At 40.6% G+C, this 22,188-nt stretch overlaps 1 long non-coding RNA gene across 1 annotated transcript in view; it reads right to left on the bottom strand.

Annotated features, from left to right (window-relative positions):
* The window catches only part of LOC142046469 (uncharacterized), a 39,946-nt gene extending 18,968 nt beyond the window's left edge, over window positions 1-20,978 (bottom strand). Inside the window, exons 1-2 of the long non-coding RNA XR_012655419.1 lie at window positions 20,836-20,978; window positions 17,393-17,514 (exon numbers count right to left, since the gene is read on the bottom strand). This is a non-coding gene — a long non-coding RNA (uncharacterized LOC142046469). The remainder of the gene's footprint in view (window positions 1-17,392; window positions 17,515-20,835) is intronic.
* Between the last annotated feature and the right edge of the window lie 1,210 nt (window positions 20,979-22,188).

The following is a 22,188-nucleotide window of genomic DNA, read 5'->3' on the forward strand; positions in this document are numbered from 1 at the left end:
AGGTACTTAGGCACCTAAAACCCAGATATAGGTCCCTAAATCTAGTTTTAGGTACCTAAGTCCCAATTTTAGGCTCTTCTGCAATTCACAGAATTCCCACTGAATCTGGAAGGCACCTACACTCACTTGGTGCCTACATTTTTCCAGTAAAAGTTCCCTCGGCACCTATACTTCTGCCTCTGGGCATGCTCACTGCTGCTTCATTTGAGGCATCTGAATGCCTTTCTCTCACCTAAGCTCCAGAGTGATTCACAAACTGGGGCAGATAGGTGTTCAGCTTCCAATCTGGTGTGCAGGGCTCAATCCACTAGCATGCTCAGAGCACACTTACAGGATCATGCCCTGCACATGAGTTCACACAGAACAGCTGTGGGGAGGGAGGAGGAAACCACCGTCGGTAGACAGGATACTGAGCTAGATGGACCTTTGGTCTGACCCAGTATGGCTGTTCTTATATTCTCCCTTCTAACTTTTTGTCCAGTGATTAGGGTACTTACCTGTCATGTGGGAAATTCCCTGGTTCAAGTTCCCCCTCCACCCGCTGAGGAGACAGGATTTGAACAGAGATCTCCCGCCTCATAGGTGAATGCCCTAACCTCCTAGCTCCCACAAATAATCATAGATGAGAATTGCCAACAGACCTAGGTGCCTCCCTGCAGCCTGGATTTAGGTGCTTAGCTCTGTGAGAGGGGAGGGACTTAACACACACAACTTCTTGTCAGCATCTCTCATTGGCTAATTTAGTTGGTTCCCCACCTAGTGTACTGGCTTTTGTGAATTGCAAATCAGGAGCCTATCTCTCCCCATTCATTGGATAGGGAGCCTAGGTGCCTCACTCAGGCTTTGTGAATCGCAATGTGTTCCTGTGATTTTCTAGGTGCTAAATGAATCAGGCAATAATCATGTCTTCTGTGCATCACCCCCAGTACACTTCTGAGCGTTAGACAATAAAAAAACAATAGCAATAATTAATTAAAAAATAAATGTATCTCTCAAAGATACCTGCAGCTCTTTGAAAGTGGACTTTTATCAGTTGAATTTTGTGCATCTGAATTGTATTATCTGCATTTGATTTAGGGCCAATTCCTGTCCTGTGTTGTGCACACATGCCTCAGCAAGGCAGGATGTCTCTTGAGCGCTAGCAGGTGGCCTGTTTTTTACTGCAGCCACTGACACAGGTGCTGACTTCCTCTTTGCTCTGGGGATGCCCAGTCCCTGCTCTGGTCCAAGCCCCGCCCCCCCTTCACCCCTTCCCCCAAACCTGCAGCCCCACCCCACCTCTTCCCACCCTGCTCTGGCCCAGGTCCCATACCCACTCCACTCCTTCTCCCAAGCCCTCACCCCTGCCCTGCCTCTTCCCGCCCTGTTCCGCCGCTCCCCAAGCACATCCCATTCCCACTCCTCCCCCGCCAGCACCTCCTGCCCACCATGGAACAACGGTCCCATGACAGGCGGGAGGTGCTGGGAGGGAAAGGGAGGACTTGATTGACATCAGCGGGTGGGAGGGCTGAGGGAGGAGACTGAGGTGCTAAGCACCCACTAATTTTCTTCTGTGGATGCTCCAACCCTGGAGCACGTATGGAGTTGGCACCTATGGCCACTGACACTCCATGATTCTGAGTGTCATCTGCCAGTTTGAGATGTGTGGTCAGGATGAGGACTTGTCTGGATGTTGCCTGATTCCACAACCTTTACTCAGTTTATGTAGCATTGTTTTAATCAGTCTAATAGTATGAGTTGGGTATCTATCTATTTAATAAACTGGGATGTGCAACACGCATTAGAGAGGGATGAATACCAATATACATTCCCCATTCCTACCCTGCTCTGTACTGTTAAGAAGGCTCAGAGACCCACTGTGAGCCACTCCACTCCTTTGTGTGGTTTAGACAAGAGGGGCAGGATTTTGCCTTAGACTGTGTACTTCTTTTATACTTGTACAACGCAAAGTACGTTGCCAGTGCTTAAACACTAATTAACTGAGCAACGCTGGCAATGAAGTAATTGGGAAGGAACAAATATGCTGTTTTTACAGAACTGCTTTTGGATTACAATTGTGGTGTAAAGCTTGTCACTGGATGGTTGTAATGTAAAGTATCTAATATTATTGACCATCACAAGACGGTGCAAAAAAGGTTAATCCTACAAATTTGGTTTAACTGACTGTATATGTAGCTAGACCTTGGAAAGGTGGTGTTTGTTTGTTATGCTTCAGGTTTTTAAGAAACTTTTGCATTCTCCAATAAGTTCTGTGCATTCCCCAAACTTTCTAGTTTGATTGAAATAGTTCCTTAAGTCCAGAAAGTTTACCTAAAAACTACCTATGAAAACAAGCAAATAAAAATTACAGTGCCAAAACCCCCCTTGTGTTGTCCATGGCTGGTTGCTACAGCATTTCCTGATATTGCCACTGTAGTATTGGTTGCTAATTCCATATTGAAAACAAGTCCATATGGACTTTTGGTCAAGAACTGGTAACAGACAAGGGAGTACAAGAGTGAGCTGAGGAGTTGCTAGAAGGACTTGAGGAGCAACTTGGAAACCAGACAGCACTGGAGTGGGATAGGGGAACTTTACGGGGGGGTTCAAGTTGAGCTGAATACAAAACTGTTCAGTCTACAGCTAAACTCAAACCCTCTGGAGGACATATGCTTCGAAATGCATCTGCAAAGTACTTTTTCTAGATGCAATCGAAATGGGGCCTGATTCCCATTTACACTAAGGCTCCATTACAACCCTTTATATGTAAATTTATGGCCATTTAAAGGGGTGATTTTCAGTGCTAGATGACTATAAATAGACCTCAATGGAAATGTCAGTCTGGTCTGGTGATCTTTAAATAGAGAGAGACAAAGTATGGAAGTATGATCTCTCTCAGATAGTTCATTTTTAGATCAATGGATGTTAATGAAAAACCTACTATAGGTTATGTTTGTTATTATTTTTAAGCAACTTTGATTATTGGTCGTTCTCATCTGACTGCTGGTGAGAGCTTCTTTGGTGTATTGTTCCTGTCCTTAGGTTTGAAGGATTTAGCTGGGACTGCAGGACACTTGATCAGAGCTTGTTGATGAAAGCCTGACAGTGCTGTCCAAGTCTGCCTCCCCTCTGACTTTACCACCATGGTTGAAACTGTCAGGAACATTTTGTCCCTAATGAGGTTGCTTAGAGGTTCTTTGTCAGACTTGTTTCTACTGACCCCCCATATGAGGTAGTGTCTCCCACTTCTGGGTCAGTCTGATGCATTATATACTAGTAAATATATCATGACAGAACAAAATAAACACATGGCTGGAAAGAAGGAAGTTCTGATAACTTTCACATCACGAAAGGAAACCTAAGGTCTTTATAGTCACATCAGGCTTTGGCAGTACTGAATTAGGGGAGAATGAACTGGTAATGTGGTCTAACTACAACACAAGTCTTTTATTCTATGTTAAGTCTTTATCTACATTCCCCAGAATTATTTTTTATATATTCTAGTGCATTTTTCCTTTTTTTAATTTTATTTTATTTTATTTTTTTGCATTTTATAGTGATCTCAAAGCAAATAGCTAATGAATATATCTCCGGCTTTAGCCTTTGCTAAAAATGGATCTAGGGATAAATCATTCTAAAAAACCTTATGTTTAGATTTTTTCCTCCATTACTTTTACATTTCTTAAACTATTTTTAAATCTTATTTTTATATGGGCCAGATTGCAAAGCCACACTGAGTGCCATTGAAGTCAATGGGACTATTCACATAGTAAAGTACTACCACATGTAAGTAAGAATATCACAATCTGGCCTACAGTGAATGAATATTTAAGATATATTATGTATTCTGACTTACCCATATGCTTCTATACACTTCATGAACATTTAGGGCTAGATTGTGACATGGACTATGCATTCATGAAAAGGAGAAAGAAATAGTAGGAACTTTCTTTACACCTTTATGTTGGCTACCCAGATCTTGAGTTCATGTGCATATGAGCAGATGAGTTCCTAATCAAGGAAAGGATGAGCAGAGAGTTTGGATCCTTATCTAACAGCTTTCCCTATTGCTGGCCAGAGTAATTGAGTCTGAGCAGTGAATAGGTATAGTAATTTTTCAGTTAATTTAGGCCAGTAACACATTTCCACAAACACCCCAGGAGCAAAGAGGAGGCTCGGAAGAATTGTGACTTTCATAGAATCATAGATTCTAAGTCCAGAAGGAACCACCGTGGTTATCTAGTCTGACCTCCTGCATAACACAGGCCAGAGAACTTCCCTGAAATAATTCCTGTTTGAACTAGAGCATATCTTTTAGCAAAAAAATCCAATCTTGATTTAAAAATTTCCACTGATGGAGAAACCACCATAACCTTTGGTAAATTGTTCCTAAAGTTAATTACCCTCACTTTCGAAAATGTATGTCATATTTCTGGTTTGAATTTGTCTAGCTTCAACTTCCAGCTGTTACATCTTTCTTTACAAGATTGAAGAGCCCATTACTAAATATTTATTCCCCATGTAGATATTTATAGACTGTAATCAAGTCACCTCTTAACCTTCTCTTTGTTAAGCTAAATAGATTGAGCTCCCTGAGTCTATCACTCTATGACATATTTTCTAATCCTTTAATCATTCTTGTGGCTCTTCTCTGAACCTCCTCCAATTTATCAATATCCTTTTTGAATTATGGGCACCAGACCTGTACACAGTAGAGGTCACATCAGTGTCAAATACAAAAATAATATCACCTTTCTGCTCCTCCTCTAGATTCCCTTGTTTATGCTTCCAAGAATCTCATTAACTCTTTGACCCTTGCATCACACTGGAAGCTTATGTTATTATCCACCATGATCTCCAAGTCTTTTTAAGAGTCACTTTTCTCCAGGAGTCTGCCAGTCTGTAAATAAGACCTACATTCTTTGTTTTTTGTATACATTTACATTTAGCTATATTAAAACACATATTGTTTGCGACCAGTTTACCAAGCTATCCAGATCAGGTGTCCTCCACCTGATCAGGACCTGTCATCCACTCCTCCAATGTTTGCGTCATCTGCAAACTTTATCAACGATGATTTTATATTTTCTCCAGGTCATTAATAAAAATTTTAAATATCATAGTGCCAAAAACCAACCCCTGTGAGATCCCACTGGAAGCACATCTGTTTGATGACAATTTTCCATTTACAACTACTTTTTAAGACCTATCAGATAGCCAGTTTTTAATCTATTTTATGTGTGTGTGATGCTTGTACTAAGTGTTCAAAGAGTGATGTATGACTGCCTCCCAGGGCTAAATATTTTATTCACTATAATCCTTGCTTAGGGTTGGCCTCAGTTACAAGCTAGTTGTTAATTAGTAAGAAAGATTCGGGGCTAGATTGGGACAATAAGCACAACCTGGATCAAAGGGGTGAAGCATACAGAAAATTTTAGTGATGAGCCCCACCAATACACTTACCAGTAGGAATCATTTCAGTCTTGAGCTTTATATATTCACAACAGTTGTTCTTTTATGAGAAACCTACACACATTGGATGAAGGCTCACAAGGCAGAAAGTTTGGGAACTGATTGGTTCACTGATCCTATATACAAGCGAGCATGGACCAAGCAATGCGTATTATTCAGTGAAAAAGAGGAGACAAAGTTCTGCAAGTATTTGATCCTTGATATGTGGAGAGGAGCTTCTCTGGGAGAAAGGAAAGGTGATCTTGTGCCTTTGGCACTGGGTTCAATTCCTGGCTCTACTACAGCTTTCTTTTATAACCTTGGGTAAGTCACTTAAGATATCTGCACCTCATTTCCCAGTGGGAATATAAAACTTCTTTTTCCCCACCCTTTGTCTCTCTTGAGTATTTAGACTGTATGTTCTTCAGGGCAGGGACTGCATCTTATTATGTACATATATAACACCTAACACAATGGGTCACAGATCTCAAATGGGGGTTCCTAGTAGCTGCTGTAGTACGAATAATAAAGGTGGTTTAAGAGAGCAGGTAGAATTAGAAGCAATTTGATTAAATGAAGAAAATACACATGCAGACGGATTATCAATTATTTTCTCTAAACCTACATCAGTTAGAATACGCTAAGGGAAGTGGTGGAAGAAACATAATGTGGGTGTTATAAACTGGAAAAAGCACTGCAAAGTATACTGTAGAGAACAGTGCTGTATAGGCAAGAAGGGTACACTAGATGATCTACTAGGGCTTTTCACTTTTCTGTCATTTGGATATGATCCTTCGGTATACATTCTGTCCCCAAAAGGAAATCGTGCATAGGTGCTCTGTAATGGAGTGCAGGCCTGTATTCACACCCTACACACTGCTGTAATAATCTTTGTACAAAATATGCCATGTGAGGAATCATTTGAAAAGTAATAACTTCCTGGTCAATAATATCACGGTAAAAAGTATGTAGCAACATTGTATGTAAAAGTTATGAAATCGCCACTGTATAATTCTAAAGGCACATATTCAGACTCATGTAGCCTCGATTAGGGTTGGTCAAGTAGGTCTTAAACAAAGAGATGTGTGTTTATCTCAGTTTGCATATAAACTGCAAATAGAGCCCTAAGATAGCGAGAGAAAGAAGGAAGAAGACAAAGAAAATCTGCAACTCAGCAAACAGAGGGGAAAGAAGGAACAGCATGAAACCTCCTCTCACCAGATACTATGTCTCTTTGGAAAGAACTTTATGAGGGGAACTGAGCTAAAAAAAGTGAGGGGCAAACACCCCAGTTTATCTCCCTCTATCCATCTCTCTTGAGCCTAAGAAGACAAAAGAATCTACCTCTTTGACTTTGGGAGGAATCCTGACCTGAAGATTGGTCAGTAATGCTGTTAGGAGCATATGGTAAGAATTTTACCTTGAACCAAGCCTGGTTTGTAAAGTTTTAGTGCAAGGAAGTATTTCATCTTTATTTTTCTTGTAACTATTTCTGACTTTAATGCCTTAATACTTGTACTCACTTAAAATCCATCTCTTTGTAGTTAAATAAAGTTTTTATTCTTTAATCAAAATTAATCCAGTGTTGTGAACTCTCTGGGTCACTCCATTTAAGGTCACAAGTTGTATATTGTTCCTTTACAGGGACAATGGGTCTAAAACATCAAAACTGTCCAGGAGAGGGCTGGACAGTGCAGAACACAAATTTTGGGGGGGAAATTCAGGACTGGGTGTGTGTTGGCGTCACCCTGCAAGTAACTGTTAAGGCTGGTGGGACCCAGAATGTGTCTGATGTTTGCTGACAGGCTGCTCAGATCAAAGTTGCTGAACCAGAACAACGGCCATAGACAGACATGCAGGGTGTGTCCTGCAAGTTGTTTATCTGAGATATCCGAATCTTGCATCTTCAAGAGTAAGTGGAAACTTCATGAGACCAGCTTTTCTTGATATTTTGGAATTTGTGTTTCTGGTTGGAGCTAAGAAATGTAAAAGCTTATGAAACAGACTTTCCAAACATTTTTTATCCTCAGCAAAGCTAAGTTCTAGACACTTTTCAATTACCTTTCCAACTGCTCTCCATCTACCATCACCCTCCTCTGCACAGTCCTCTGGCACCTTCTTGTGAATAGATTCCAAGGCCAAAATCCTTTTGTTACATTGTGCTATGTTCTTACTGTTAAGATTAAACAATACTTTATTTTAAGATGGCTGCCTTGGGTAGCTATATTCTCCACTGGTTACATACACCCAAAGTGTCCTGGGCTACAGCATACTATGTACTGATTGTGCTTACCTATAAGATCTCACTGAGTTAGATATATCCCCTGAGCTTTACTAGACTCATTTTCCCCAAGGCCCAATTGATATCATAGTTTTTCACTTTGAAATCTGTTTATCCTATACCTATATTATTTCGACTATAGATGAGAGTGTCCTCCAGCTCTTATCCAATAGGAAAGCTCTTGTAAAAATCACTGGTGGTTCCTTTTCTTTTGTAGATCTTGATGAAGGCCTTTGAGCTGAGCTTTTGTGACCACATAGGCAAAGATCCTTATGAAAGTCATATGTAGCTGTTTGTCTAATTTTCGGCATCTTTCTTAGTTAATCAAGAAAGCTTCAGTTTAGTAGGTACCTGTTACTCCCTTATTCAATTCATCTGGGTTCACTGGGAAAGTATAGTATCCTAAGTAAGTGGGAGCACTGCAGAAATCCATGGATTTAATTATTTTGTCTCACTACCTATATCTGTAAATTGAAGTCTTGTTCAATTTTCCTTGACCTAACACGGCATATGATACGGTTTGGGCATGAGGGCCTTTTAACGAAATTGTCTAGAACTACGCCAAGATGATTAGCATGAGCAATGGCTGTTTTTGAGAAGTCACCATTTCCATGTGCATATTGGTGATAGAACAAGTGTTTGGATGCACTAGAAGCATGGCCTCCAACAAGGATCAGAATTACATCCAATGTTATTCAACTTATATTTGAATTACCTGCCATATACTGGGTCTCACAAGTTTGTTTATGCAGATGACACATGCCTCGGCACCCAGTCACACTCTTTTGATATACTTGAGAGTGTTCTGAATGCACTTATGATGGCTATGGCCAGTTATTGCGATCAGTGTTGCCTGATACCAAGTGGAAGTAAGACCGTGTCGAGTGTTTTCTACTTATATCACGCACAAATGGACAGAGAGCTGACTATAGTTCTCAATGATCAGTGAATAAAGCATGATTCACACCCAGTATATCTAGGCATTATGTTGTACAGAAATCTCACATATTGTGACCATCTTACAGAGACAGTGACTAAGATTAAAACACGCAATAACCTGCTTGGAAAACTGTTCGCAATGACATTGGATGACAATAAGAACATAAAAATATAAGAACATAAGATGTCCATACTCAATCAGACCAAAGGTCAATCTAGCCTAGTATCCTGTCTTCCAAAAGGAGCCAATGCCAGGTGCCCCAGAGGAAATGAACAGAACAGGTAATCAAGTGATCCATCACCTGTTGCCCCTTCTTGCAAACAGAGGCTAGAGACACCATTCCTGCCTATCCTGGCTAAGTGCCATTGATGGACCTTTCCTCCTTGAATTTATCTAGTTTTTTTTTGAACCCTGTTATAGCCTTGGCCTTCACAACATCCTCTAGCAAGGACTTCCACAGGTTGACTGTGCGCTGTGTGAAAAAATTCTTCCTTTTATTTATTTTAAACCTGCTGCCTATTAACTTCATTTGGTGGCCCCTAGTTCTTGTGTTACAAGAAGGAGTAAATAACACTTCCTTATTTACTTTCTGCACACCAGTCAAGATTTTATAGACCTCTATCATATCCCTGTGATAAGCATTCCCAAATCTGGACCTTAGCGTCCAGAAATCTGGGTGCCTGCATGAACCCCTCTAAGCTTAATTACCAGCTCAGATTTGATCTCGCTGCCACCAGCCAAAAATTCCAGGGTTTTGGCTCCCTCTGGTCTCCCCAAACCCTTCCCTGGGGAACCCCAAGACTCAGAAGCCCTGAGTCTTACCACAAAGGGAAATATCCCGCTTCCTCCCCCTCTTCTCTCCGCACCCAGACTTTCCTCTCTGGCAACCTGAGAGTTACCGAAGCCAACTGCTTTACATCACAATACAAGAAGCAATGTCTCCTTTCTTCCACAAAGAGACACCAAATACAAGGAACAGAAAATGATCTATCTCTCTTACCCCTCCCAAAAATTCCTGGTGCTGTGAGCTTCCCCCCCGTGATCTTACACACAAAGAGAATTCCCTCTCGTTTGTTCCTAGCCTACCCACGAGAAAAAACTCCAAACAATCTTAAAAAGCAAGCTTATATAAAAAGAAGAGAAAAAGACATAACAAATATGATCTCTGCATTAAGTTTGACAATACACAGGGCTATTGCTTAAAAGAAAAATATTATAAACAGCCTTATTCAAAAGAATACAATTTAAACATTCAGCAACTACACACATATTTTTTCTACCTTTGTAGCTTACAACTTTGAACTGAAGGTTAGAAGCGTTGACAGAATAGAAAGAAAGAAAAAATCCTCTCATAGCTGAGAGCCAGACAAAAAAAGACCCAAACATTCCCTCCCCTGAGCTTTGAAAAATCCAGTTTCCTGATTGGTCCTCTGGTCAGGTGTTTGGTTCTCTTTGTTAACCCTTTACAGGTGAAAGAAACATTAACCCTTAGCTATCTGTTTATGACAATCCCCCCTTAGTCATCTCTTTTCCAAGCTGAAAAGTCCCAGTCTTATTAATCTCTCCTCATAAGTCAGCCGTTCCATATCCCTAATCATTCTTGTTGCCCTTTTCTGAACCTTTTCCAATTCCAATATATCTTTTTTGAGATGGGGCAACCACATCTGCACACATTGTTCAAGATGTGGGCGTATCATGAATTTATATAGAGGCAATATGATATTTTCTGTCTTATTATCTATCTCTTTCTTAATGATTCCCAATATTCTGTTCACTTTTTTGACTGCCGCTGCACATTGAGTGGATGTTTTCAGAAAACTATCCACAATTACTCCAGGATCTCTTTCTTGAGCAATAACAGCTAATTTAGACCCCACCATTTTATATATATAGTTGGGATTATGTTTTTCAATGTGCATTACTTTGTATTTATGAACATTGAATTGCATCTGCCATTTTGTTGACCAGTCACCCAGTTTTGAGAAATCCTTTTGTAGCTCTTCGCAGTCTGTCTAGGACTTAACAAGTTTTGTATCACCTGCAGATTTTGCCACCTCACTGTTTACCCCTTTTTCCAGATCATTTATGAATATGTTGAATAGGACAGGGCCCAGTACAGACCCGGGGGGACAGCACTATTTACCTCTCTCCATTCTGAAAACTGACTATTTATTCCTACCTTTTGTTCCCCATCTTTTAACCAGTTACCAATCCATGAGAGAACTTTCCCTCTCATCCCATGACTACTTACTTTGCTTACGAGCCTTTGGTGAGGGACCTTTTCAAACGCTTTCTGAAAATCTAAATAAACTATATCCACTGGTTCCCCCTTGTCCACATGCTTATTGATCCCCTCAAAGCATTCTAGTAGATTGGTGAGGTATGATTTCCCTTTATAAAAAACATGTTGATTATTCCCCAACAAACTATGTTAATCTATGTGTCTGACAATTTTGTTATTTACTATAATTTCAACCAGTTTGCCCAATACCAGCCTGTAATTGACGGGGTCACCTCTGGAGACCTTTTAAAAAATTCATGTCACATTAACTATCCTCCAGTCATTTGATATAGAGCTGATTTAAATGAAAGGTTACAGATGACAGTTAGTAGTCCTGAAATTTCACATTTGAGTGAATACCATCATGGGTGAATACCATCTGGTCCTGGTGATTTATTACTGTTGAGTTTATCAATTTGTTCCAAAACCTCCTCTAATGACACTTTCATCTGGGACAGTTCCTCAGATTTATCACCTAAAAAGAATGGCTCAGATTTAGGAATCTCCCTCACATCCTCAGCCATGAAGACCTATACAAAGAATTCATTTAGTTTCTCCACAATGGCCTTATCGTCCTTGAGTGCTGCTTTAGCATCTCGATTGTCCATTGACCCCACTGGTTGTTTAGCAGGATTCCTGCTTCTGATGTACTTAAAAAAATTGCTATTACTTTTTGAGTCTTTGGCTAGCTGTTCTTCAAATTCTTTTCTGGCCTTCCTAATTATATTTTTACACGTCATTTATCAGAGTTTATGCTTCTTTCTGTTTTCCTCACTAGGATTTAATTTCCACTTTTTAAAAGAAGACTTTTTGCCTCTCACTTCTTCTTACTTTGTTGTTTAGCCACGGTGGCTCTTTTTTGTTTATCCTACAATATTTTTTAATTTGGGGGACACATTTAAGTTGAACCTCTATTATGGCATCTTTCAAAAGTTTCCATAAAGCTTGCAGGGATTTTATTTTTGGTGCTGTACCTTTTAATTTCTGTTTAAGTAACCTCCTCATTTCTGTGTCATTCCCCTGTGACATTCTGTTGGGCTGCTGTGGTGTTTCCCCACCACAGGGATGTTAAATTTAATTATATTATGGTCACTATTACCAAGCAGGTCCAACTATATTCACCTCTTGGACCTGATCCTGTTCTCCACTTAGGACTAAATCAAGAATTGCCTCTCCTCTTGTGGGTTCCAGGACTAGCTGCTCCAAGAAGCAGTCATTTAAGCTGTCAAGAAACTTTATCGCTGCACCCCATCCTGAGGTGATATGTACCCAGTCAGCATGACAATAGCTGACATCCCCCATTATTATTTATTTTTTTATTTTAATGGCATCTCTAATCTCCCTGAGCATTTCATAGTCACTATCACCATCCAGGTCAGGTGGTCTGTAGTATATCCCTACTACTATATTCTTCTTATTCAAGCATGGAATTACTATCCATAGAGATTCTATGGTACAGTTTGGTACATTTAAGATTTTTACTTCATTTGATTCTATGCTTTCTTTCACATATAGTGCCACTCCCCCACCAGCATGACCTGTTCTGTCCTTCTGGTATTACTGGTATTACTGTGTCCCATTGATTATCCTCATTCAACCAAGTTTTTGTGATGTCTATTATAGCAATAGCCTAATTTAATATGAGGCACTCTAGTTCGCACATCTTATTAGTTAGACTTCTAGCATTGGTATATAAGCACTTTAAAAACTTGTCTCTTTTTAGCTGCCTGCCATTACATGATGTAATTGAATGGGACTTCTTTTCTTTTGACTGTTTCTCATCACATCATACTTGTATTTTATCTTCTTCCATCCTCTCCTCCTTATTAGGACATAGGAAATCTCCATTTATAGATCCTTCCCTAAGGGATGTCTGAACTGTATGCTCTTCTGTACCTGTCGGCTTTCCCCCAGCCCTTAGTTTAAAAACTTCTCTATGGTCTTTTTAATTTTAAGTGCTAGCAATCTGGTTCCAAAAAAGTTGGAACCAGACTTTTCCAAAAGTTTCCTCAGTTCCTAATAAATCTAAACTCCTCCTCCCTACACCATCATCTCATCCATGCATTGAGACCTTGCAGTTCTGCCTATCTAACTGGCCCTGAGCGTAGAACTGGAAGTATTTCAGAGAATGCTACCATGGAGGTCCTGGACTTACCAATCTCTTACCTAACAGCCTAAATTTGGCCTCCAGGACCTCTCTCCTATCTTTCGCTATGCCGTTGGTACTTACATGCACCATGACCACCAACTCCTCCCCAGCACTACACATAAGCCTATCTACATGTCTTGAGAGATCCGCAACCTTTGCACCAGGCAGGTAAGTCACCGTGCAGTTCTCCCAGTCATTGCATACCCAGTTATCTATATTTCTAATGATCAAATCACCCATTCCTAATAACTGGAGTTCCCTTCCCCGGAGAGGTATCCTCAGTGCAAGAGGATACCACAACATCATCTGGAAGGAGGGTTCCAACTATGGAATCATTTCCCTCTGCTCCAGTTGGATGTTCTCCTTTCCTGATGCTTTCATCCTCCTCAACAGCACAGAGGCTGTCAGACTAAGAGTGGAATCATTCTACTGTGTCCCCAAAAGTCTCATCTATGTACCTCTCTGTCTCCCTTAGCTGCTCCAGCTCAGCCACCCTCATCTCTAAAGCCTGTACATGGTCTCTGAGGGCCAGGAGCTCCTTGCACTGAATGCACACATATGCCACCTAATGCCCAAATGTTATGCACTTCATCCCTGGCACTCTGTTATTCAACACTGGACCACTGCACTCCAGTATGAGCTCATTCATCTCACACAAAGATGATTGATGTACAACTTAATTTCACCATGTGTATTATCTCAGGCACATTTAAATCTACTCCTCTATCAGGGTTACCAGTTCTCTGCAATATTGCTCCGCCCAGTGTTCGCAGAGAGGAAACCGTAGTAAAGCATGTGATGAAATTGTGTGATTTGCCACATATAGCATTAATTAAAGACTTGTTTAATCTACCAGTTGGTCATCTGCACTCACAGTATCCATTGTTGATAAGTTTACCATAAGGGATTTATGATAGAGGATCCATGGTGAGCTTCATGGTCTGAGAAAGAGAAAGTGACAAATAATTATCTTGTCTTGGACCTCACACAGCGTCAACCTGGGTTTCATTTACCACAAAGTCAGCAGAGACTTCTGAACCAGTTTTGTACTGGACATGGGATTTGTGCTGCAGCAGAATTGCAGTGGCATTTTAGACAATCCACTATGTCAGTGACTGGGGCGGCTCCAGGCACCAGCACAGCAAGGGAGATCCGCCAGTCCATGGCTTCAGTGGCAATTTGGAGGCAGGGACCGATGGCGTGGCACTGGTGGACCTCCTGCAGGCACGCCACCGAATCCGTGTGACCAGCTGTCAAGGTTTCTTTCCCCACTCTGAACTTTAGGATACAGATGTGAGGACCTGCATAGACACTTCTAAGTCTAATTACTAGCTTAGCTCTGGTATACTGCCACCACTTAGAATTCCAATGTCTGGGGCACTCTCTGTTCCCCCAAAACTTCGTCCCCTCCCTGGGTTTCCTTGAGGGACTTCACCAATTCCCTGGTGAACACAGATTCAAACCCCTTGGATCTTAAAAAAAGGAGAAATTTACCATCCCCCTCCTTTCCCCCTACCAATCCCTGGTGAGTCCAGATCCAATCAGCTTGGATCTTAACACAAGGGAAAATTAACTATCCCCCCTCCTTTCCCCCACCAATCCATGGTGAGTCCAGATCTAATCCCCTTGGATCTTAAAACAAGGAAAAATCAATCAGGTTCTTAAAAAGAAAGCTTTTAATTAAAGAAAGAAAAGGTAAAAATTATCTCTGTAAAATCAGGATGGAAAATGCTTTACAGAGTAATCAGATTTCTATAGACCAGAGGGGCCGTCCCTAGCCTTAGGTTCAAAGTTACAGCAAACAGAGGTAAAATCCTTCCAGCAAAAAGAAACATTTACAAGTTGATAAAACAAACATAAGACTAACACGCCTTGCCTGGCTAATTACTTACAAGTTTGAAACATGAGAGACTGATTCAGAAAGATTTGGAGAGCCTGGATGGACGTCTGGTCTCTTAGTCCCAAAGAGTGAACAACAACAACACAAAGAGCACAAACAAAAGACTTCCCTCCACCAAGATTTGAAAGTATCTTGTCCCCCTATTGGTCCTCTGGTCAGGTGTCAGCCAGGTTTACTGAGCTTCTTAACCCTTTACAGGTAAAAGAGACATTAACCCTTAACTATCTGCTTATGACACCAGCAGACCTCCCACAGGCATGCCACTGAATCCGCGTGACCAGCAGACTGCCAACAGGCATGCCACCGAAAGCCACCTGCCTGCCTGCCGTGCTTGGGGCAGCAAAAAACATAGAGCTGTCCCTGTCAGTGACTCTCAACCTTTCCAGACTATGGTACACCTTTCAGGAGTTTGATTTGTCTTGCATACCCCCAAGTTTCACCACATTTAAAAACTACACACTTACTGAAAATGGCTTGCTTTCCAATTTTTACCATATATTCATAAAGTAAGAAAAATGGAATATAAATATTGTACTTATATTTCAGTTTATAGCATATAGAGCAGTATAAACAAGTCATTGTATGAAATTTTAGTTTGTACTGACTTCGCTGGTGCTTTTTATGTAGCCTGTTGTAAAACTAGGCAAATATCTATCCCATGGAAGACTTCTGTGTACCCTAAGGAAACATGTACCCCTTGTTGAGAACCACTGTGCTATGTCAATGTGAACAGCCAGAAACCATGATATATATTGTTGAGAACTGCAAAATGACACAGCTTCCTGGAGATCTTCGTGCCTTGAACATCATTGATAAGAATGCTGTGGCTTGACCAGATCGCATACGCCAAATAAATAAATAAATAATCTACATGTATCACTTTGACTCTAGGCAAGATTTCCTGGAACGAAAGTCAATGAGTCAGCTGTGCAGACTGGATCTAGGGACAATGAGTCAGTGGTTGGCTCAGGGTACTGTGCTGACCAAAAGGACTCATAGACCAGATTTCTCTTTTTGCTGCCAAGTCAGAAGCATTTGGACATGGAGAGAGACTGCTGCTGTTATTCCAACTCTGCACAGACAATTGAGGAGTTTCAGTGACACACTACATTTTAGGCAACACACAGTAGACAGGAAACTGGCTCGGAAGATGATCAGAGGAAGAATGTGTAAATGTGGTGTGCTGAACTAAATGAGGGTGGGTGTTACGCAAAGAGCCCTAAGCAGTGACAAAGAAATTAGAAATCAGATTTTATCCCATTACTACATGTGCTTGGGCAGCAGGAAAAGACTCTGTAGAAAGATAATACATTGATAGTTTAACTACCCATTGGCCTGATCCCATGCAACCGAAGTTGTTTCTTTTAACCAGACTCTAGCCACCAGAGGATACTTTTAAGGCACATCCCATAGGAAGATGTGGTAAGGATCTGTACTGCTATAGGCGTGTGCCTCAGGGAGGCTTCCATAGCATGCGTATTATAGTTCTCTGGTATACAGAAGGAGTATGTACACTTTTATTCCTCTTTATAGGGAACACCTTATTTCCCCTGACTGTCTTATTGTTTGCTTGATAATCTGTTTGGCTGCATGCAGCATTTCTGTACCCATATCATTCCCAGGATATTAGAGATAAAATATGGGTGAGTAATATCTTTTATTGGACCAACTTTTGTTGGTGAGAGAAACAGGCTCTAGGTCTGGGAAAGGAACTTATGCTAAACTATCTGTTCAATCTTATATTCAGCTGTGCCACTTTTTTTCTCCCTACTCTTTTTTGATAGATGTGCAAGAAAGCAGTCATCCTGTACTCTAATGTGATTTAGTGGTCTGTAGCAGACACTAATACACCATCTTGTGCTTCATCTGTTATGACGTTTATCCATAAACATTCAAAATCATTTTCTTCCAAGTTATCAGTGACTGGGAAATAGGTAATGCCATTTTGACATGAGTGCCACTCTCCCTCCCATTTTGTCCACTCAGTCTTCCTGAATAGGTTATAACCTTTGATTTTTAACATTCCAATCATGTGAATCACCCCACCAGGTTTCAGTCATATCACCTAGATCAAATTTATTCTCATAAATAAGCAATTCAAATTTCCCTTGTTTGTTACCCAGTCTCCTAACATTAGCATATAGGCAGTTTAAGAATTTTTTCTCTTTGTGTTCTTTGCTTGCTTGATTAATTTTGTTCTCAACATCTCCAGTTTGTGCTGAGTGCTCATATCATCCCTTTTTTTACCCCTCTCTTTCGGTGTTAATTTAATGCTCCCCTGACTAGTCTAACCAGCCTGTCTCCGAAGAGCTTGCTTCCCCTTCTACTGAAGGCCATCCAAACTATACAGTCCCTTATCACCATAGAAAGTGAACCAATGTTCCAAAAAACCAAAACCATACACCACTTACCTAGCCAGCGGTTTACTTCTGCCTTCTGTCTTCATTCATGGGATAGGAAGTTTCTCAGAAAAGATCACTTGGACATTCTTCTCCTTCAATATGCTTTCAAGTTCCCTGAAGTCATCTACTGTCTGCAAGATATCTTACAACACAGTAACATTAGCGCCAATATGAACCATCATGAACTGATCCATTATTTGCTCTCTTGGGTCAAATTAGAAATGCTCAATCTCTTGTGATAAAGTCAGTCCTGACAGATATAAGAGAGAAGTGGAGGGCAGATATATCAGCCCTAGAATGGTGAAGGCCCTGTTCCCTATAAGCTGAAAAAGGTTTACCTCAGATTAACTAGAGAAACCTGTGGCCACTTAAGGGCTGCCAATGACCTTCAAAAACCCCTTTTTTGGTGATAGAGGGGAGAGATGGGTGATAAACTGCAGCAGGGCAAGTGGCAGTAGGGGAAAAGCTTCTCCTGAGTGGAATGCTGTTCTCCTTCTTACAGGGGAAGCAACCTCACTAATGGACTGTTTGGGGGAAGGGCTGATGCCAGAGGCCAGCATAATAAGGCTACCCACCAGAGCGGGGGTCAGGAAAGGTATTCCCCTTTTTAAGTTATAAACTTACTATCCTTGGGCCTACCCTGAGGCCTGCCTTGTAATTATGGAGGAATAAAAACATGAGTGGGACTGATTTACCCCAGGCTCCCACCAGCAGAGGAGAAAACTCTGTGCCTGGTGAAGCAATGGAGGCTCCATGCCCATACTCATCATATGAAAGGTTTTTCCATTTTCCCTACAGATGTGACTCTCAAAGTGCAGACGGGTGAAAAGGCATCAAGGGTAAAATCCTGGCTCCCTTGAAGTCAATAGCAAAATTCCCATTGACTTCAATGGAACCAGGATTTCACCCAAAATATTTTATGATATCAAAAAGGGCTTGGGTCATGTGCATTTCAAGAGACAAGCAGAAATGAAGGTGCATCCCCACTTTACCATCCATACTTACACTAAGCCTTGTGAAGAAAAAGAAAGTAATTTTACCTTGTAGGAGCTTATGATAGAGACTGTTATAAAAGCGTTTGCATTTGCACAAGTTTCTGGACCAGTCCAGAGTACAAAGAGGACAGTGGCAATCAGAACAAGTTCAGTAACAGCTGCACAGAAACTAGTGGTGTGCATAGAACTGAGCTGGAATTTTTATGATGTAGCCTTTGATTTAGATTCAGAGGCCACTTTCCAAAGTTCATACCCACATGTACATGGTACTGATGCTAATCTGAGGTAGTTGCAGAACATATTTCATTCTAGTTACTTCATTGAGAATGGATTGGGTTGCTGGGTGAGAGGACTCACAGCACAATTAAGAACAAAAACGTTTTTTTTAACTATTCTGCTTTTATGTTCCTGTGATTCTGAGAGCTTTTTCTGACCTCCTGCAATAACAATAATCTGTTATGCATTCATGAATCAATATTTGGATAGTACAGTCAATGCACATTGACTGGTAGTGGGAAATTTAGCAGATCATAGTTCAGTGGGTGCAGAAAAGTTATAATGCTGGAAGACAGGAAAATAATCAGGATTCCAGTTATAAGTACAGTATTTGCATGGCTTGTATATTACTTTTCCTCTACTATATTAATAATCCTGATACCCGGAATGAAATATCAGAAAGTGATTGTCTGATTTATGTATTCTGTCTTCTGCAGAATTGGATAGTACCTAGACTTTTTTGGAAATGAATATTTTGATTGGTTGACTACTTAACTTTTCTCGGGTTTCTTGTTTCAATCTGCAAAACAAATGCATGCCCCAAAAGCAGATCCACATATGGAAATCTATATATATATATCTCCCATATGTTTATCCATATATATAAAAGCAGTCGTTAATTTCACAAAATGTACAGGCAATGAATATATTTAAACCAAACATTAATAAAATGCAATTGTTTTTACTTTAAAAATATGCAGTTCATTTTATAAAGTAAAAGTCAAGTTGAACCCCTAACAGCAGAACTCAGGGACCATCTTGAGCATCCAGATTTCAAATGGGGACTACCAAATATGTTTCAAGTTGCAATATAGCTAAGAAATATATTTTCCTTAAGACAACAGATAAGAAAAATCTGAATGATTAATAGAATAATGATAGCACTCACCCAGCATCCTAGAAAAGCACTGTTTGCATGGTGATATAAACAGACCTTCAGCAGAATTTAGGTGTCTGAGTCAGTTATGCACTTCTGAAAATTTGACTCTTCCTCTCAGTCCTCTACTCTAGGCACTAATACATAATACATGGTGTCAAGGTTCCTTCCCCACTCTGAACTTTAGGGTACAGATGTGGGGACCTGCATGGACACTTCTAAGCTTAATTATTAGCTTAGATCTGATAACTCTGCCACACACCCCCAAGGACCCTCTTTTTCCCTGGGTAGTCTTGAGGGACTTCACCAATTCCCTGGTGAACACAGATCCAAACCCCTTGGATCTTAAAACAAGGAAAAATTAATCATCCCCCCTCCTTTCTCCCCACCAATCCCTGCTGAGTCCAGATCCAATCCCTTTGGATCTAAAAAAAACAAGGAAAAATCAATCAGGTATTAAGAAAAAAGGCTTTTAATTAAAGAAAAGAAAGGTAAAAGACAACCCTCTGGGAGAGATTAGCATACCAGCTACTCTCATAGACCACAGATTCAAACACAGAGGATGTTCCCCTGGGCACAAATTTAATTACACACACACAAAAAAACCTCAAATACCCAATTTGATTCTACCTCAATTTGCATAAGACAGGCTACAAAGAAATAAACATAAATCTATTTATTCCTTTCTAAAACTTACTACTCTGATTAGAGGCTGGTTCCTTGGTCTTTTTCACTTCGGCTGAAACTGAAAAACTCTTTACAAAGGAAAACTTCCCTCCTTCCTTTTGAAACATCTTGTTCCCCCATTGGTTCCTCTGGTCAGGTGTTAGCTAGGCTAGGTGAACTTTTTAACCCTTTATAGGTAAAAGAGGCATTAACCCTTAACCATCTGTTTATGACACATGGACATTCTCTTTATAGTCCTGCTGATCAGTCTTTTCAAAAATATATATACTCACCACTTGTGTTCAAGAATCATATGCTTTATTTTGAGTTCCCAGAAATGATAAGCCAAATAACTGTTCTACAACTTTTTAGCAAGAAGAATTTATTTTAAACTAGACACAAAACGATGGCTACAAACAAGCAGCAAACAACCTTGCTCCAAAATCATGTCCTGTGCTTTTCTTCTAGTGATTAGAAAAATGAATGGCAAAACAAGTTTTAAAGTGGGAAGGAGTAGGTATTAGTGCCTAGAATAGTGGAATGAGGCCTGGTCTACACTGGGGATGGATCGATCTAAGTTACACAACTTCATCTACATGAATAAAGTAGCTGAAGTTGACGTACTTAGATCTACTTACAGCAATGTCTTCACTACAGTGAGCTGACTGCTGCCACTCCCCCGTCAACTCTGCTTGCACCTCTCACTGAACTGGAGTATAGGAGTCAACATGAGAGCGCTCGGGGATCGGTTTATCACGTCTAGACTAGATCTGGCCAGTAGTGAAGACATACCCTAATTAGACGAAGAGTAAAATTTTCAGAAGAGCATAAGTGATTCAGACACCCAAATTCCATTGAAGGTCAATTTAAGTCATTTAGGATCTTTTGGAAATTTTTATCTTAATCCTGGCTCTATTCCTAACTCTACCACTGACTCATTCTCATTGAAAGTCACTTCTATGCTAAGAAGTAACATAAAGCCAATATACCACTTATTCCCCCTCTAAGTCCTAGTGACTTTAGAGAGATGGAAGCAGTGCACAAGTATTGTGCTAGGCCTCTGCATGGGGGTTTGTTTAGTCTCTGTAACTTTCATCATCTCATGTAAGTTCCAAGTTGTTCAGTTTCCCCATCTGTAAAATGGAGGAAATAATGCCAAGCCACTTATGTAAAGGTGCTCTGCTTATTTTATGTCAATGAATGATTTGTGTAAGCAACAAATGTAGGTAAGATGCTTTGCTTATCTGTAGCTGTCTTATTGTTTCCTGATGATCATGAAGTTAGAAGAGAGCTTTGACCACTCAAAGCCCACTGAAGTCAACAGGATCTTTCATCTTTCAGCAAACAAATTTCTTCTGGTTATCATTCCTATTGCAAGAAAAATTGCATGAAGCCGTTTAGTTTCCAGGTCTTCATCAGTAACGGTCAACTTGCAAAAGGAGATGGGTCAGGAAATAGCATAGCCTCATAGATGCATAGACTTTGAGGCCGGAAGGGACCATTATGATCATGTAGTCAGACCTTCTGCACATTGCAGGCCACAGAACCTTGCCCACTCATTGCTGTAATAAACCCTTGCTGAGTTACTGAAGTCCTCAAATCAAGATTTAAAGATTTCAAATTAAAGAGAATCCACCATTTACACTAGTTTAAACCTGCACATAACCCATGCCCCATGTGCAGAGGAAGGCAAAAAAACCCCAAGGACTCTGCCAAACTGATCTAGGGGGAAATTGCTTCCTGACCCCAAATATGGCAATCAGTTTGACCCTGAGCATGTGGGAAAGACCCACCAGACAGACACTTGGGAAAATAACTCAGAGCCCTCCCCATCTAGTGTTCCATCATAAGCCATTGGAGATATTAGCTTCTAGAAGTCGCAAATCAGCTATATGTCATTGTAGGCAGTCTCATCATACCATCTCCTCCATAAACTTGTCAAACTCATCATTAAATCAGTTAGGTTTTCTGCCCCCACTACTCCCCTTGGA

This window comes from Chelonoidis abingdonii, chromosome 3 (assembly GCF_003597395.2).
Source record: "Chelonoidis abingdonii isolate Lonesome George chromosome 3, CheloAbing_2.0, whole genome shotgun sequence".
NCBI lineage: Eukaryota > Metazoa > Chordata > Testudines > Testudinidae > Chelonoidis > Chelonoidis abingdonii.